Below are 16,197 nucleotides of genomic sequence, written 5' to 3'. Positions count from 1 at the left end.
TGAGATTTGCTAGATTCGGAGGTGAGTTAGATCCTGTAAATGCGTCAATAATAACATTTTAAATTTGTTGTACATGCCTACCTTGCCATAGCAACATGTTACAACTATCAAATTGGTCATATATGTATAAGCCGTGCTGTATTCTGCAATATTTATTTGTATTTGTTATTGCTATAGGTATCCTTTAATCTTCTTAGCAAAGGTATTATTGCATGCTGCAATAGATATTTTTGCATGTTGCAATAAGTTACAGTTAGGCTATTTTTGGATTCCACCCTTGATCTCTTCTTAATTAAATTGCAGAGTTTCTACCACTTTCATTTAAAAGAAAATAAAAGTTCACCTTGTCGGAGGATTTCTCCAGCCGGGTGGCGGAGTGCACCCGCCTAATCCTAGTTTAGGATGAGTTTGGGGCAAGTCAAGGAATGCTCGATCTAGAGGCGTATGAACACGAGAAACACACAAGGGTTTAGAGTGGTTTAGGCCGCCGGAGCGTAAAACCTTACGTCCACTGTGTGTTGTATTGCTTGTGAGAGTCTGTGAAAACTTCTGTGTTCGTGAGAACTTGTGTGTGTGTGGACTTATGTTCTAACATGCGTGCTCTCTCTTTTATAGGCTCAAGGGGAGCGCGTACACTGAGCGGGGTCCCGACAGGTGGACCCACCGACATATTAAATAACGTACACATTGGAGCCTTAAATGCCTCAGATCTGGAGATCTCCCTCATCAGCCTCCGGGCATACCCTTCGTCTGGATATGGTCTTGTGCTGTGCTGTTAGTATAGAGTCTGCTGCCGCAGACATGCGTAGAGGGAGTCGTGCTGTCGCTGTAGAGTCAGCTCTTGCTGATAGGCGAAGGGGCTATACTGACCTGCCGTGCTGTAGCCTTTGCGCACTGTAGCAGCGCACGCTGTAGCCTTCCTGTAGCAGGTCATAATAAACCTTCATCCACGTGCGCGGCGCTGTGATGTGACCATACGCCCCTCGCCCACGCACGTGGCGTTGTGACGTGACGCGCCGCCTCGGTAACTGGCGGGCTTACCGTGATGTCACCCATACCTGCCCAACGTGTCAGAGGGCAGCCCATGCCCTGTCTCAGACATGCGCACCCTAACCACCCGCATTTAATGCGGTAGTTGGGCTGGTTTCTCGCAGAAGGCTGAAATACAACGGATACGTGGCGGTGCTGGTTTAGCGGCTGCTTCCTTAAGGGCACGTGGCGGCACCGAACCTCCTCCCTGGAGGGATGGGAGGTCCGGGCCCCCTGGCTGGCCCAGGCGCTCAGGCCCCCTAGGGGTCCGGCTTCCACACGTGGGGGCCTAAGACCATCCCGCGGTGGTCCGGGCCCGTGGTAGCTGTTCCTGAGCACTTCGTCCTTGCGGGCACGTGGAGGCGCCGGACCTGCTAGTGCGTGGAGGAAGGTCCGGAGACCGTGCCCCTAGTCATCAGGCCCGGGCCGCCCTGTTGCCCAGAAGCTTAGTGCGAGGTTACGGATAACCTCGCGCCCCTCAGGCAGGACACACTAGTAGGAGGTACCCCTGTCTGTATGTACAGACAGAGGCCCCCGGGCCCACTTCGGGTGAGGTACGAACCCGCAGGTGGGGCCATAATCTTGTGTTGCGCTGGGTGGACAGCTTGCTCCTATTGCGAAGGGGCAAGAAGGACTTTCCCCTCCGGTGAGATCCCCGAGGCAACGTCCAGTGCCCGCGTTCAGCGCGCCTAACGGTTCAACTTCCATCTTATTTGCGCACGTCCCAATGTACTGGCGGTTCAGATTCCACCTTTTCCCCCGCCTCCAGTGACCGCACCTATGACTGGCGGGCCCGGGCCAACCGGTCATAGGGGGTGAGAGGCGGGCGCTTGGTGCGATCGGCTCTTCGGATTCCCCTCGGTCGCCATAGAGTTCAAAGGGGAAACAGGCTTATTTAAAGGCATGTGCCGCAGGGATTGGCTACCTTTTTGCACTTGCTTTCTCCAGACACTGCAGCGCCCTTTCGTCTTCTCTCGCACTTTTGCGATTTGCTCTTTTCACCCGGCACCTTTTCCCTTCCTGCTTCCGCACGATCCTTTCCCACGCATCCGCGGCAATCTCCACCATGTCTCCTCTTAGCCATCCTCGCTGCTTCTAGCATCAGGAGCAGCTCGACTTGGTGCGCCGCCTCTTGGGTTGGACCGCGCCGGAACTTGACGGGAAGATCCGGGAAGGTTCGAGTTCCCTCAACGACCTAGTCGCGGGGGAATTCGTCCTCTTCAACTCGTACATCTCCTGCGGGCTAGCCCCTCCGATCTCCTCCTTCTTCCTTTTGCTCCTGGAGGAGTTTGGGCTTCAGCTGCAGCAACTCACCCCCCACTCCATCCTGCTCGTGTCTGTGTTCGTCCACTTCATGGAGATGTTCATGGGGGTCCGCCCCTGCGTCACCATCTTCAAGCACTTCTACGCCCTAGTCGGGTCTGGGAGGAGCAGGTGCACCATCGGCGCCTACTACTTCCAGCTGCTGCACAGGATGTCGAGCTCCTAAATCAGTGCCTTCTCCAGCGCCAAGTGGGAGGACTGGCACACAGACTGGGTCATCGCCATGACCGACGCCAACGACCACCTCGAGCTGCCGACCGAAGGGCTGAAAGGATCTCAAGATGCCTAGAGAGGGGGTGAATAGGCTAATCTGAAACTTAAAACACTTTACACACTGTCAGTAACACAGGTATCCGGATACTCCGGATATATGTTCCGATACTATGGGTTTTGTGTCTGGAGTTTCCGGAAATACTGTCCAGAGAGTCCGGGTATGAAACAATGTATGCACTAAAAAGATATTGATGCTGCAATTTAGATCAAGTAAATTTAGGCAAGCTAGTAGTACGTTAGGAGTGTTTTTAACCAGCTGTTTTGCTCTAGAGACTAATATAATTGTAGATCGACCTCAAACCCTAGAAAGTTAGTCTCACAAGCAAATATCTAATAAAACTAGTGAGGAGCACAAAAGAGAGATAGAATTTGTTTCCTGAAGTTCACTCCCAAAGGAGCTACGTCTCCGTTGAGGAAGGATTCAAGAGACGGTGCTCAAGAACCCCTATGGTCCTCTTCCAAGGGTGAGACCAACGCTCAAACCCAAGGTTACTTACTATGTATTGCTCCGAGAGAAATGAAGATTACAAACTTCTTATGGTGCTCACAACTTGCTTGAACACTCACAAGCGACGCCTAGCCATCTAGGAGCTTGAAGCTCCAAGAGTAATAAATTTGAATTCACCGGCTAAGGGTGTTGTGCTCAAGAGATGGAATGGAATGCTTACTAGCATGAATCTTTGCTCTTGCAACAATCTCACTTGAATCCCCTAAGAAAATCACTCAAGAATGAAAGAGGGGAAGTGAGAGAGCTCTCCTTTTGCTTGTGGCGTATTCTGGTTGAAATGAGCAAGAGAGATAAATGAAGGGATATGGGGGGTATTTATACCCCCTCTCACAGAAAACTAGCCGTTGGGTGAAGGGTACCCGGATACTCCGGATATATGTCCGGATACTCCGGACATAGGGGTCTGGAGACTCCGGTCCCAGATAAACTTTGGATGAGTAATAGTTATCCGGAGACTCTGGGTGACTGTCTGGATACTCCGGATCATAATGTCCGGACATTCTGGACAGTGAACCGGACAGTCCGGATAAACTTGGATTTTCACAAGAAGGCTATTTTTAGTGGTAGGTTGGATTCTCATGGCTTTTGTAGGTTCTCTTGAGCACAACTACCACATCAACACCTGTGGATCAAAGTCCCTCTTGATAGTACGGCGTTCCTATACTCAATTTCAAAATAAAATCTAATTCTTCAAGTAAATTTGAAACACCGCTTTTCATTTCCCTTTTTGAGGGGTCATGTTTTTGTAATAGGCTTTACTTCATCATTCTTAGCCCCTGCACACATGCTCGATAGCATGATTAGATATATATGTGCTTTGTCATCTACCACCAAAACCCACTAAGGGGCCTAGATATCTTTCAATCTCCCCCCTTTGTGGCAGAACCAATCTGAATTACACCAGCTCAAGCATGCGAGTCCACTCTAGAGGGCTTCAACGTGCTTCAAATGGTATAATCCTTGGGTCTGTCGGGTAACGTCCCGATAAACCACCGAAAGCAGGATCAAACGAGGTACCCTGCACGAAGGCGAGTCCAGAGATACAAATGCCATCACATTTTACATCACAGGCAAATATATTACAGAAGTATTCAAAAGTGACATAAATTTTCCCAACAGAGGGAAATTATTACAAAACAACTGTAAGTTTTAAGTTATGCAGCGGAGTTTAAAGTACGGCATTGTACATGTTGCCAGTGCAGATGTCATGCTTGCCCTTGCATGACATCACTCGGAGGGGTCTGCGTTGGCCGGGGACGGGTCCCACTCCACGGACCAACCATCAGGCAAAGGGTAGGGCCACAGTACAGGTAGAGCTGAGTCAACTGAAGGATTACCTGAACAAAATTATGAGGCAAGACTGAGTATTCTAATACTCAGCAAGGCTTACCCGGTTATGGTATACTTAGCCATGTAACTAGATATTATGAAGGTTTACTCTGGTCCTAGATTTAGTTTTTGAGCTGAAAGCACTAAGAGTAAATCCTTAATTTTATCTTTTAGTTTCCAGATTCTAGTTGATTATCTAGTCTAGGTAAGCACCTATAGCTAAGCAAGCATGGTATAATCTTTGATCAAGCATCATCTTTGATAATCATAATATTGCTCTTGTTACTCTATGTGACAAAGGGATCAAGCAGTCTCAATCTTCGCGAGAAACGGATGATTCTGAATTGAATTTTAAGCCTTGCAAGGATAAACCTAACTCACACGCTTGGAACGCCAAAGGATCGTTCCGAAGCAACCGTTTGCCTTTCATTTCGACTCGTGGATCAGATCCACCACAAATGACTGCAGGACCATACGCACTTCCAAAGTGCAGGACGTACGCCTGTAGCTCGACTACATGTCCGTACTCCTGGTTGCCTAGCAACACGTATTCCCACACGTCGAATCGAGTAACAGGAAGAACCAAAATACAAGTGGTGGGAGGTATGTCCACTCCGCGGGCCGATTGGCAACTAGGCTTGCCGCTTACCCAAAACTCACGGCATGTGGTTAGTACTTTCAAACGCTTAACCCCGATCACCACACACTGCGACCTTATCAAAATTCATCAACACAGACGGGGTATCATCTCAACCATGATACCTCATATTCTTCCCGTCCGTCATCCTTATAGTGACTGTAGGAATGTAAACATTACAATTCCTATATCACGCGAGTGACAGGGAATCACCCGACTTCTACTGGTCCTATTAGCATAGCAGCTATTCGGACTCAAGTGCTAGTATCCAACATATTGGTTCCTAGGAGAATGCAATTCAAGCAATTCCTAGGAACTTAATACATAGAATTATACAATAGATATAGATTGCAGTGTATTCAAAATAGTGGGTTATGTCCGGGGCTTGCCTTCTTGTGTAGGGTTGGGGGTAGTAGTGTCAACATTTTCCGAACTTTGGTTCGGAGCTTCAGTTAGACTTTCGACGGCGTCTTCGGGGTCTGCAGGAATTTCCACGGCTTGATCCGCGATCAGCTCGTAATCACCGTCGGCGAGAGTAGTCGGGTCTACATGGTATGCAAAGATATAAAATTAAAAAATGCATACTCTTTTTACTTTATTTCATGATAAGCTGTAATCCAAAAGGCTAACACTCAAGAACTTATGTTACAAGAAGGGATCTAAGTTTTGAATCATTTACATTCAACTTATGACTATAGCATTGATTTAATTGAAAACAAGAATTAAAATATTTCAAGTTTAAATTAAATTCAAATTTGAATGTAAACCTTGGGTAAATAAAGTTATAAAGTTTTGAAAATTTAAACATAGATCAATTGCATACTTAAAAGATTATGACCAAGAAATCTAGTTAGTTAAGCTTTAATGGGTATACTTAGCTAATTCTACAATAAAACAAATTGAATTGATCAACTTAAAAGAATTTAAGTTACAAAACAAAATTAGGTTTGAAAATTCCACATCAATTCATATATAATCTATAGAAATTGTATACCAAAAATCATGATCAACAAAGTTAACATGTAGGAGCTATGGACATTATACTCCCTTATCTTAGATTTAAAATAGATTCAAAAATACTCAGATTCAAACCAAACTCATTTAACAAAAGTTGTAGATTTTAAAATCTAGTTTCTAGTAAAATTAGTTTTGTAATTTTTGGATTTTTCTACAGTTTGTCATAAAATTTACAAGACAGCAGCAGCATCACATGAAATAATAGCAGACTTAGGGGGGGGGGGGGGGGGGGGCTCGGGCATTCTTGCGCTGGGGTCCCTGGGGCGAGAAATCTATTTGCAGATGGGTCCCTACCTGACCTTGGCGACGGCCGGCTGATCGGCTTAGGTGGTGTTCTTGCCGGCGGTGAGCTTTCCAGCGAGGAGGACGGGCTAAACACGACCTACTGGACCCAGGGAGTGTACGGGAAGAGGGTGTGCTGGATGGGCGGCAGTGGAACATGGTCGACAACGGGAGGGTGCAGCGGCCGTGGCGGCGCATCACCGTTCCCGGCTAAGGGCCGGCGAACATGGAGGTCAAACACGCGCACGAGCATCGGTGTGCTACGGGGAGTCGATATGTATACCTGGAGGAGTTGGAGTTCAAGCGGAGGGAGCTGTCGACGACGGGGTCGAGCTCGGACGGCTCCGGTGAGCGGCGGCTCGGGGTGAGGGCAATTCCGGTGGAGGAAGGTTGGGGACTGGGCTAGATCAAGTCGAGGGGCTGGGGAAGAGGGTGGAGAAGCAGCTGGCCATGTGAATTTGGGCGGGGTGGCGCGAGTGGGGAGTATTCCGGTGAGAAACAACGGCGGCGGCTCGGTGTCGCGAGGAAGAAGATATGGCAATGCAGCTGGAGGAAGAGGAAGTGTGGTCGGGTTTGTAACAACACTTGGTCTGCAGAAGTGAAGGAAAAGGAAGGAGAAAGGGATGGGCACGGCTGCACCCAGAACAGCGGGCGGCGAGGTGGCAGCCGGCGAGCGCTCGGAAGCACCGTGGCGCGCACACAGGAGGACACCAGGGAAGGCTACAACGGCGACAGGAGTAGGGGGGGACGCGTGGGGAGAGAGTAGGCAGGAGATGAACGGCGGCGAGGGCAGGGCAGTGGCCAGGGGGGAGGTCCTGTGCCGGCGGCAGAGCAGGTAGCAGCAGAGCAGAGGGTGCAGAGGTAGAAGATGAAGGGGAAAAGTCCAAGGGCTGATTTGGAAAACTTGGAAAGTTCAAGGGTTTTTCAGAAAACTAAAAATTCTCACTGATCTAAAGATCAAATGAGAAAATGTCCAAAATGAAAGTTGTAGAGTTTTTCAAGCTCTACAAACTTGCTTTAGGACTCAAATTCAGAAACTCAAAGTTTGCAACATTACTTGTTGAATTTTGAATCAAGGTAGAATTTAAATCACCCCTGTCCTTACCAAACGAGGTTTTGATCAAATTTTTGATATATTTGCAAATATTCATGAAATGTCATGATGACTAGTATTTTTTACAAGTAGGCCCTCAGGTAAACATGAAAGTTACTTCTATTCCACAGTTATTTGCATAAAAGACCCTATAGCTTAAGTTTATTTACAAATAGGCCCCTACACTTGCTTAAGGGCTTATTTTCCTTATGATAACATAAATTTTGCACCTAACATTAATTTTATCCTAGGTTTCAAGGCTACCTGCCAAACCACCCATCATGCACTTAGAGGCCTATATTGTATAGAAATTACAAATACACCCTTAGCCCTTTGTACTACCTATAACAAACATGCCTACTCCACACTAGAATTTAGAGACTATATCCCTTATTACCTGGATATCACAGCCTTCCCCCCTAAAAAGAATCTCGTCCCGAGATTCGAAAGATGAACAAAATTAGACGATCAGATTTAGGGAATTCGTTGAAAGGAAAGTTGGGAAATTCTGTTGGAGATAGGATTCTGTTTCCCAAGTTGCTTCTTCTTCAGTATGATGATCCCATAAGATTTTGTACATTTTGATTTTCTTTCTTCTGGTGACCCTTTCCTTGGTATCGAAGATTCGGATGGGTTGTTCAATATAGGATAGATCAGGTCCGATCTCAGCTGCTCGGGTTTCTACAATCTCCGTGGGTATCTTGATACACTTTTTAAGTTGGGAGACATGGAAAATATCATGAATAGCAGCCATTTGAGGTGGAAGGAGAAGTTTGTAAGCCACTGGGCCACAAATTTCAAGAATTTTGAAGGGTCCGACATATCGGGGTGCTAGTTTTCCTTTTATGCTGAAACGCTGAACACCTTTGGTAGGAGATACTCGGAGATATACAAAATCTCCTACTTGGAATTGCAGAGGTTTCCTTCTTCGATCTGCATAACTCTTTTGTCTAGATTGGGCTGTCTTAAGGTTAGTTTGAATAATTCTAACTTTATCCTCAGCTTCAACAACTAGATCCGGTCCAAAGATTTTGCGTTCACCGGTCTCAGACCAACTTAAAGGGGTTCAACATCTGCGACCGTATAACGCTTCAAAAGGTGCCATTTGAAGACTAGACTGATAGCTGTTGTTGTAAGAGAATTCAGCCAAAGCAAGATACTTGTCCCAGCTTGTACCATAATGAATAATACAAGCTCGGAGCATGTCTTCAAGGATTTGATTAACTCGCTCAGTTTGTCCATCTGTTTGGGGATGATACGCAGAACTTCAAATCAGTTTAGTTCCAAGAGCATCCTGTAATTGTTCCCAGAAATGTGCAATGAATGGTGACCCTCGATCAGAGATAATGGTCTTAGGAACACCGTGTAACCGAATGATTTGATCAAGATAGACTTCAGCATATTTCTTGGCGGAGTAAGTAGTATGTACGGGAAGAAAATGAGCCGTTTTTGTGAGTCTATCAATGATTACCCATATGGAGTCATATTTTTGGGACGTGTTAGGAAGACCAACAATGAAATCCATACTAATGTCTTCCCACTTCCATGACGGAATGGGTAATGGTTGAAGTGTACCAGATGCCTTAAGATGACTAGCTTTGACCTTCTGTCATGTATCATACTCAGATACATATTTGGCAATTTCTCTTTTCATTCTGGTCCACCAAAAATGTTGTCGTAAATCTTGATACATTTTGGTGCTACCGAGATGAATAGAGAATTTGGATAGATGGGCTTCATCAAGGATTTGTTTTTGAAGTTGATGATCTTTTGGCACAACAAGGCGTTTGTTGAACCACAAGACTCCTTGAGGATCAGTACAAAAACACTTATATTTAGCTTCTCCTTGAGATAGTTTTAGTTTGATAATTCTGATACCCTCATTATGTAGCTGTGACATGATGATTTTATCTCGAAGGGTATTCTCCATGGATAAAAGATTTAGACTGCCTTGAGGAATGATTTCTAGATTGAGTTTTCTCATATGATTACAGAGAGTATCACTGATAGTTGCTATAGATAAGCAGTGACAATGTGCCTTGCGGCTGAGTGCATCCACAACCACATTGCTTTACCGGGATGGTAATATACCTCAAGGTCATAGTCTTTGATCAATTCTAACCATCGCCTTTGCCTCATATTCAAATCCGCTTGGGTAAAGATATATTTGAGGCTCTTATGGTCAGTGTAAATGTTACACTTAACACCCATAAGATGATGTCTCCAGATTTTAAGAGCGTGAACAACTGCTGCCAATTCCAGGTCATGAGTAGGATAGTTTTGCTCATGATTTCGGAGCGCTCTGGATGCATAGGCAATGACTCGGTGGTTTTGCATTAGAACACAACCAAGACCAGTCCCAGAAGCATCACATTAGACATCAAAAGGCTGGGTGTTATCTGGCTGAGCTAACACGGGCGCGGTTGTTAGAAGCTTCCTCAAGGTATGGAATGCTTCATCACATTTATCATCCCATAGGTATTTAACTTCTTTCTTGAGTAGCTCAGTCATAGGCTTGGGTATTTTAGAGAAGTCTGGAATGAATCGGCGATAGTATCCTGCCAATCCAAGGAAACTTCAAATTTGATGGACTGAGGTTGGAGGCTTCCAATCCATAACTTCCTGAACTTTAGTTGGGTCAACTGATATGCCTTTGCTAGAGATAATGTGTCCCAGAAATTTCACACTATCCAGCCAAAATTCACATTTTGAGAATTTGGCGTAAAGGCGATGATCACGTAGTCGTTGAAGAATGATACGTAAATGATTGGCATGGTCTTCATTATTCTTGGAATATATAAGAATATCGTCGATGAAGACCATGACAAACTTATCAAGTTCCAGCATAAAAACTGAATTCATGAGATACATGAAATATGCCGGGGCGTTAGTGAGCCCAAAGGACATAACCAGATATTCATATAACCCATATTTGGTCGAGAAGGCCGTCTTTGGAATATCACAAGGCTTGATTTTGATCTGATGATAGCCAGAGCGTAAGTCGATTTTAGAAAAAACCTTAGCTCTAGCTAGTTGATCGAACAAAATATCAATATGGGGAAGTGGATACTTATTTTTGATAGTGACCACATTGAGTGGACGATAATCGACACATAGCCTTAGGCTATTGTCCTTCTTCTTGACGAAGAGAGTGGGACAACCCCAAGGTGAAGCACTTGGGCGTATGAAACCTTTATCAAGAAGATCTTGAAGTTGGATTTTTAACTCGGCTAATTTATTTGGAGGAATACGATATGGCCTCTTGGAAATAGGAGCAGTGCCCGGTTGAAGTTCAATAATGAATTCGATGTCTCTGTCTGGTGGCATTCCAGGCAAATCATCTGGAAATACATCGGGAAACTCACAAACTACAGGAATATCTTTTACTTTAATATCTGTGATAGCATAAGTACAAGAATGTAGATATTCCTGCTGGGGTAGATAGAGGGTAGTGGTTCCATGATATGGTGAATCAATTTCAATAACTCGGGAAGAAATGTCCAGCAGTACTCGATATTCAGTCATCCAATTCGTCCCAAGTATAACGTCAATACCCTCTAAATTTAGCAATACCAAATCAGTTTTAATCACTTGGCTGCCTAATCGAATTGGCACACTTTTAACCATTTGATTAGAGGAAATCTTTCCTCCAGGGGTAGAGATCACATATGATCCTTAGGTAAGACAAGGATCAAGTCCTATTCGGGTACTACAGTTGTTACTAATAAAACTATGAGTTGCTCTAGAATCAAATAATGTAATAACTGGTTGGTGATGGATAGAAAATGTTCCCGACATGACGGGGGCTCCGTCCGGAAGTTCTGCAAGGGTGGTGAAGTTGATTCGTCCTTGCCGAACTTGCATCATTGGTCTTTTACCCTTGTTCTGGTTACCCTGATTGGGACCTTGTCCTTGGTTAGGTTTCTTGGGCCGCGGACAATCCCTGATAAAATGGTTTGCACTCCCACAATTGAAACAGCGATAACTACAGCCTCTCTGTGGAGCTTGTTGTACATTTGGTTTTGGGCCAGATTGCTGTTGTTGCTGTGGAGATATGGGAGGTCTATATTTGCCTTGCTGTTGGGGCGGCCTAAAAACCAATTTGCCAAACGGGGCATTCCTCTGTGGTGCTCTAATCTGGGTGTTAGGAACAACCCGATATCTTGGTGATTGAGCACTTGAGGGTCCAGTAGGAGTCTTTCTTTTCTTCTAAGCACGATGTGCCATGATACAATTCTCCTGGGTTAAGTCCATATTAACCAGCTCGCTAAAATTGTTAGCCCTAATCAGATTCAGGCGCTCCTTGAGCTTGGTATTAAGGCCACGACGAAAACGGTCTTGTTTCTTGGCATCATTATCAGCATGATAACCAGCATATTGGCACAGATGATTAAAAGTCTGTGCATACTGTAGTATCGTATTGGAACCTTAGGTAAGTGCCAAGAACTCGTTCAACTTCCGTTCCAGTAACCCCTCGGGAATATAATGCGCCCTAAATGCAGTCCGGAACTCATCCCAGGAGATGACATGTCCTGCGGGCTGCATGGCGTAGAAATTATCCCACCATATACGAGCAGTACCGCGGAGCTGCTGGGCAGCAAAAGAAGCCTTATTCGAGTCCGCACAAGGTATAGTCAAAAGGGCAAACTTCGATTCGATGATATGAAACCAGGCATCAGCGTCCAAAGGTTCTTCAGCCTTACTGAAGAATGGAGGTTGGGTACTAAGAGAGTCCTGATAACTGGCCGCTGGAGGGTTGAGGTCATCACGACCTCCTCGAAACTGTTGACGTTGCTGGTTCTGTTGTGCTTGTACCAGCAGATTAAGAAGTTTTGTTTGCCGTGCCATCACCTCGGCTAGGTTAGGAGGTGGCGGTGGCGTTGTTGGGAACCACTGACTTGTTCTGCCTGGAAGCCTTCCGGGGTCCCACGCGTGACTCCAACCATCTGAAATAAAGGAGATACCCATTATTAATCACATAACCTTACTCCCAATTTCAAAAGATACATTATTCGTATAAGTAAGGCACATATTCCATTCAATCATCTCATTTCAGAACATCAAGATAAGGATCAAGAAGATAAAACATGAAGCTCATATTACAACGTGGATGTTGATAGTTTTCCCTCATGACTCAACCATAGGATCCATACACCGGCCATCTATGTTACATCAAATGGCACATGGTCTAAGCAAACTACACATTAACTAAAGCATCTCACTCCTCACAGATTACAACTAGAAGGAAGTCGACGATTTAACAACTAGAAATCATCGAATTTGCCTACAGAGAACTGACTGCCAGAAGAAGAATGGTGGGGGCTAAGAACAGGGTCCCCATGCTTAGAATCAAGTTCTGAGACTGTGACAGTTCATGTACTTGTAATGCTAGACATATATTTGTTAGTGTGAAGTATGTGTTTGTTAGCGTAAAGCTTGTGTGAAGCTTTTGAAAATTTAAAGTGCAAGTAAAAAGGGTATTTTTGTAATTATAGAAAAACCTAGAGTTATTTTTGCAAAATGTATTTGGATAAGGGGTAATTTCAAAATAAGTGAAGGGTGGTTTCGTAAACATGTTTTTCTTAGTTATGTCCTATAAAAAATATATATTTATCCAAAAGTTTCATTTGAAATGTGCGTGTTGAAGTGTGTACAAAATTTTGGGTAAAGTTGTGAAAATAAGGGTGTTTATGTGATTTTATAAAAGTACAAGTCCTTTTATGCAAGTATTTGCTTTACAAAAGTAACTTTCAAAGTTACTCAGGACTAAAGTGTAAAAGATGCAAGTTATCATGACATATCTATCCAATCATTATGACGAGTCTATCCCGTCATCATGGCGTGTCATAAATGATTGCAATTCAAATCCAACTTTTGTTCAAAATTTAGTGTGTAAAGATGTAAGTTTTGAGTTTCTGAACTTGGGCCCTAAAGCAATGTTGTAGAGTTTGAAAAACTCTCCAACTTTCATTTTGGGCATTTCTTCATTTGGGTTTTAGAGTAATGGGAAATTTATGTTTTACAGAAAGGTCCCTGCAGTTTTCTAAATTTACGCATAAGTCCTTGGGGAATTTCTGTGACAGTTTGTGTATTTGTAATGCTAGGCTTATATTTTGATAGTGTGAAGTGTATGCTTGTTAGTGTAAGACTTTTGTGTGTTTGTATGAAGTTCTTGAAAATCTTAAGTAAAAAGGGTATTTTCGTAATTATGGAAAAACTAGGGTTGTTTTTGCAAAATGTAATTTGATAAGAAGGAACTTCAAAATAAGTGAAGATTAGTTTTGCAAATATATTTTTCTTACTTTATGTTTTGTAAAAATCTATATTTTTACCCAACAGCTACATTAGAAGTGTATGAGTTAAATCGTGTAAAAATTTGAGTAAAGTTGAGGAAATAGGGGTATGTATGTAATTTTACAAAAGTACAGGTCCTTTTATGCAAAATAGATGATTTACAAAAGTAACTTTCCAAAATTACTAGAAGTAAAAAGGTAATAATGTAAGCAATCATGACTTACTTAGCAAATTGCGAACAGGCCCAAGGTTATATATAATTTATACTAACAATAACAAAAATGTTATAAAATTCAAATTTAGTCCAAGTCTTAAAATAAAACTTCATATTGTGAGTTTTGGAATTCAACCCCTAAAACAAAGTTGTAGAGTTCGAAAAGTTGTACAACTTTCATTTTGATCATATTTATGTTTGAGCCCTAGAACAGTAGTTAAATTTACTTTACCGAGAGGTCCCTGCAATTTTCTAAAATTACAAATGAGTCCTTGGGAAATTTCCTTTGTCTTCCTCCTCTGGCGCTTCTCTGCTCCTCTGAACTGCGGTTCACCGCTGTTTCTCCAACCGTGCCACCTCCTGCTGCCAAATTACCACGCATCGTCCAACTCTAGCACTGATTTAATTCCCTGCCGCCCCTCCTGGCCTTATCCTCTCCCTCCCTGCTCCTTTCCTCTCCCCTTCTGCTCCGTTCCAGCAGCAGGCCAGGGGCGCTCCTGCCCCGCGCGACAGCGGGTGAGCCAGCTCCAGGCGCGGGAGCAAGCTGGGCGAGCGGCACAGGAGCCGGCGCACGGCGCAGCCGCGGCTCGGGCGCTGCGCGGCCCCGGGCAGGCGACAGCAGGCGGCCGCGCGGGCTGGCGGTGGCTCGGCTGGGCGCTGCGCGTGCGTGGAGCGCTGGCGGGCCCAGGTGCCAGGCGGCGCGACGCACGCAGGCGGCAGGCGCTCGGTGGCTTGCGGGCGCAGGGGCGAGCGCAGCTGCGGCAGCGCGGGCACGAGGGCGAGCGGGCCCAGCAGCGGCAGCCGGCCGCGGCTCGGCCGGTGCGCGAGCTGGCGCGCGCGCGGCAGCAAGTGCTGGCGGCGGCTGGCGCGAGGGCCGGGCGTGCGCGAGCGGGCGCTGCGCAGGCAGGCCCGGGCGTGGGCCGCGGCAAGCGCAGCGTGCTGGTGCGTGGTATGGCTCGGCCGGAGCTGCCTGCTTCACTGTGTTCCCCCCCACTGTCGAGAACATCCTTCCGGTCTTCCTCCTCACCTTCTGACTCTCAAAAAAGACTCCCAGTGAACTGCTCGAGCTTCCCGGTCCCCGGCATGACCTTCCCCTACTGGAACCGACCTCCCCAAGCGCCTCCTCTGCTCTGTTTGCAGGTGAGGGACCTTGTGCAGCAATTAAAACAAGTTCAGGGTGTTTTCTGCGAAGTCTAGACTCATGAGAACAGTACAGTTCGAGGACCCGTGTGTAAAGGTGCTTATTGTTTCATGTGAAGTGATGTGCTGAACTTTGAAAATCCTTAGAAAATCGTAGAAAATTCAAAAAAATATGAAACCAGTTGTACTTGAATCTTCATTTCAAATTCTATCACTTTTGTTTTATGACCATGCTGTGAAAATAGGTAGTTTGTACTGTATTTAGAATAGAAGTGGATGGGTGTTCATTATTTCATGTGAGTGATATTTTTAACTTGTAAATTCAATAGAGAAGTGTAGGAAATTCCAAAAATTACAAAACCAGTTTTGTTTGAAACTAAGTTTTGAACTCTATAATTTCTATTAAGTGAGTTTGATATGAAACCAAATAGTTTAGAATCTATGTTAAATCTAAGATAAGAGAGAGTGTAAAATTCATAGCTCCTACGTATTAACTTTGTAGATCATGATTTTTGGTATACAATTTTTATAGATTAAGTATGAATTGATATGGAATTTTCAAACCTAATTTTGTTTTGTAACTTAAATTCTTTTATGTTAATCAATTCAATTTATTTTATAGAAGAAATAGTTAAGCATATCCACTTAAAGTTATGTTTAGTCGTATGTGCTTGTTATTGCAATATGTTCATTGTACTGCGTGTTCGAACCTTAATTAGACTTGTTGTACAACTTTAAAGCATAAGAGAAGTCTAGTTCGAACGTGAAATGTTTGATTTATATTTAACCTATTATTTGTGTGACGCTAAACTTAATTAGCTATTGGTAGCCAAAGTTCTTGCTATAGATTGATTAAAGATAAATTGTGCAACATGCCTGATGTACTTGCTGCCCCTATGGCAGACTTTTTTTTTGTGATGATTGATTAACCTTTTATTCATATGGATGCTTATGCCTTTACTTCAGTCTTGATTGCAATATTGTTAGAGCCCCTTCCTATATAAAGATCCTGGTCATACCTTGTGTATCGACTACTTAGTTGATATACCTTTGTAACC

The sequence above is a fragment of the Panicum hallii genome, chromosome 7 (assembly GCF_002211085.1).
Source record: "Panicum hallii strain FIL2 chromosome 7, PHallii_v3.1, whole genome shotgun sequence".
Taxonomy (NCBI): domain Eukaryota; kingdom Viridiplantae; phylum Streptophyta; class Magnoliopsida; order Poales; family Poaceae; genus Panicum; species Panicum hallii.
This window is presented reverse-complemented; position numbering follows the sequence as displayed.